Below are 3,689 nucleotides of genomic sequence, written 5' to 3' on the forward strand. Positions count from 1 at the left end.
TAGCGCTGTCAGCATTGTAATTCAAGATAGATTTCGAAATACAATTTTTGATGCTGAGTGGGATGCCATTCTTGTTGAATTTGTCATTCTCAGCATTGTTGTTGTTGTTAAGTGTCATCGAGTCTGTTCCAACCCATAGTGACCCTATACAGGGTTCCCAAGGAGTGGCTGCTGAGCTTGAACCACCACCTTGCGGTTCAAACCGACTTTACAGTCCTGCACGTTAACCCACAGCACCACACCAGGACTCCATTTCAGCTTTCTAATGCTTAGGATAGCCGTTTCATTTCTGATTACTTCCAGTTTCCTAGATTTATGCTTCATACATTTCATGCCCTGATTACTAATGGATGCTTGTAGCAGTTTCTTCTCATTTTGAATTATGCCCCATCATCAAATGAAGATTATGAAAGCTTTGCTTCATCCATGTCATTAAGGTCAACTCTACATTGAGGAGACAGCTCTTCCTCAGTCACCTAAAAATTTGGCTTTCCAAGTGCCTTTCAACCTGAGTGGTTCATCTTCTGCTCTGTATCAGACAATGTTTTGCTGCTATTGTTACGGTTTTCAGTGACGAGATGAACCATTCAGAAGGGACTTGCCTCTTCTTCTTGCTAGTTTGTCTTAGTCTGGAAGTTCCTCTGAAACTTTCCATCATGGGTGAGCTTGCTGGTATTTAAAATATCGGTGGCATAATTTCCAGCATTACAGCAACACACAAGCCACTATAGGATGACAAACTGAGAGGTGAGTGTTGTATTTTTCCATTGAATCTTTCAAAATTACAATCTGAGGGTGACTTCTTGCTTCACTTCATTCAACTTGAGAAATGTTGAGCATTTTCTTCCCTTTTTATTTTTTAACACCAGGTCTTTGCAAATTTTATTACAATACTTTATCTTCTCGAGTTGCCTTTTGAAATTTTCTGTGCAGCTCTTTTAATTCACCATTTCTATCTTTAAAAAAAAAAAAAAAAATACTTTTTATTGTGAATTGAATGAAGGTTTACAAAGCAGATCATCTAGTTTACATTCATCAATTTATATCCTTTGTTCATCTCAGTGATTGCAGCTTCCTCTATGAACTCCAGTTATCCCACTTCCTCCCTGTGATTCTTGTTGTGATTCAAATGGTCTTTTCTAACTCTTCTGTATTTGTCCTTGGGTAAATGCTGTCCTTTTGATCTTGAATGGTTGACTATTCCACTGTGAGCACACCTTTCTAGTTTTGTTATATCCTTATATAGCTATCTACTGCTTGGCTGAAAACAGGACCATAAGGGTGTGTTCCATTCCAGACCTGAAATGTGACTAAGGCCTGTCTCAGGTTCCTCTAGTCTCTTTCTGACCAGTAAATCTAGTCTTTTACAGATCTTTGTAATGGGTGGACTCAAGTTGGGGCTGGCTATGCCTCAGGTCACAAGGGACATGTTGAGAATGAGAAAATTCACACTTTTCTCTCTACCAGTAACCAGTATGCCTCTGTGCCTCCAAATCACCATCTGCTTTCAAGGCCACTCACAAAAGTTCAAGTTAGCTGTGGTGCGTCTGGCCTGCCAAGTCAGTTCACTTGTCTATCTCCCCCCTCTTTTTTTTTTTTTGTTTGGCCATGTCTGTTCAGCTTCTTCTCCTAGTTAAGGCTAGTCCAGTACTGACCAGCACCAGCTCCTTGTTTGGGGCAGGACTCACCTGAATTCAGGTGTCAGAATCAATGCAGATAGCATCCAGCTCAGAATGATATGGCTCACAACTGTTCAGCACATCACCATGTGGCTCCAGTCACCTGGAGAACAAGAGCTTCACTAGGGGTGGACCAAGGTAGAGACTGGCCATGCCTCTGATCACCAAGGTAATGTGAGGAACAACAACAACAAAAATCACACCTTTCTCTCTACCAGTTACTGGTATGCCTCTCTGTCCACAAGCCACTGTTTATTTGCAAAAGTTCAAGATGGCTGTGCTGTGTCTAGCTGGCTGATACAGTTCACTGGCCTCCTTTTTTTGTCACGTCTATTTAGCTTGTGTTCCTGGTAAGCATTCAATCCATTTCTTTATTCTTTAATCAGAATTTCTGGGTTCCAGGACTATCATCTGCATCTGTTTCATTTGATTTTCCATATCTTTGTTGTAGAGAGACTATGCAGCATTTCTACCTAGTCCACCATCTTTCTAGATGTCCTCTAATCCATCATTTCTTCCATTCACTTTTTGTTGTTGTTAAGTGCTGTCGAGTTGGTTCTTACCCATAGCGACCCTGTATAGGGTTTCTGAGGAGCAGCTGGTGAGTTTGAACCACCGACTTAGCAGTTCAAGCAGGTTTGCAGTCTGGCGCATTAACCCACAGCGCCACACCAGGACTCCTCCATTTACTTTAGATACTGTATATTCAAGAGCAAGTGTTGGAATAGCTGATATCCACTTTGTTCTTTTCTTTCTTTGCTCTTTTTAAAATAACCTTTTGTTTTCTTCATGTATGATGTTCTTACTTATTTCTAAAAAAATAATCGTGGGGTTTTTTTGGCAGTTGAGTAGTAGTAAGGAGTGATGGTTAGTTTTGGGACTGTGGCAAAGCCTAGGCTACAGCTGGGAGCTAGGACTTCAATTTTTGTTAGGTTTATGGTTAAGACTAGGGTAAGTATTAAGTATAAGGGTTGGAGTAAGGCAGGAGTAAGGCTTGGTCAGGTTTTTAGGGTTACAGTTAGGTTTATTTTTACTTATCCAAATTTTTTTCTAGAAATTTATTTGATTTCCTCTTCATTTGGAAGTTCTTTACATTATAACCTAGTTTTACTTTGTTTTGTTGTTGTTGTTGCAACTGTATCTCTGGTTCTCTATTTTCAGTCTTATAAGTTCTGTTTTACTTTGCATATTTCTATATCTGGATTGAATCTTGGTGATATTGTCATGTATGTTAGTCTCAGGTTGTTGTCTGCTACTAGTGGTTCTCTGCCCAAAGAACTCCCTTTAGTATTTTTTGTAAGGTTAGTCTGGTTTTTACAAATTCTTTTAATTTCTGTTTGTCTGAAATGACCTCATTTCACCATCATATTTGATACACAGTTTTTCTGTATATATGATTCATGGTTGGCATTCCCCCCCCCCAGAGCTATGTGTAGTTCTCCTTTGTAGAACTTATTAGTTCTCCTTTCTTGAGCTGCTCTCAGAATTCTTTCCTTATCTCTGGATTTGAAAAGTTTGATTATACTATGTCTTGGTGTTTTTTGGGAGAGAGGTCTATCTTGTTTGGCATCCTGGTGTGGTGCTAAAGGATAAGCACTCAACCTCACGGTTGGTTTGAATGGCTTGGTCAGTGGTCCAAATTCACCAGCTGTTCCTGGGAAACCCTATACAGGGTCTCTGTGAGTCAGAACTGACCCCGTGGCACTTAACAACAATCCTGTTTGGAATTCATTCAACTTCTTGAATGGCTATCTTCTTGTCTTTCACAATGTTAGGGAAGTTTTCTCTCAACAACTCTTGGACAATATTCTCTATGGGTTTTTCTGTCTCTTCCTGTTCTGGAATTCCTATCCCACATAAGTTATTCCTCATGATAGTGTCCCATATAAATCTTAGGCTTTCTTCAGATTTTTTATTCTTTTTTTCTGATTGTTCCTCTTGTTGTTGCTGTTATGTGCTGTGCAGTCAGTTCCGACTCATAGCGACCCTGTACAGGGTTTCTGAGGCTGT

At 39.9% G+C, this 3,689-nt stretch overlaps 1 pseudogene; it reads left to right on the plus strand.

The window, feature by feature from the left end:
- Positions 1 to 578: 578 nt before the first annotated feature.
- The window catches only part of LOC102830928, a 5,969-nt pseudogene continuing 2,858 nt past the window's right edge, over positions 579 to 3,689 (plus strand).

This window comes from Chrysochloris asiatica, unplaced genomic scaffold, assembly GCF_000296735.1.
Source record: "Chrysochloris asiatica unplaced genomic scaffold, ChrAsi1.0 scaffold00265, whole genome shotgun sequence".
NCBI lineage: Eukaryota > Metazoa > Chordata > Mammalia > Afrosoricida > Chrysochloridae > Chrysochloris > Chrysochloris asiatica.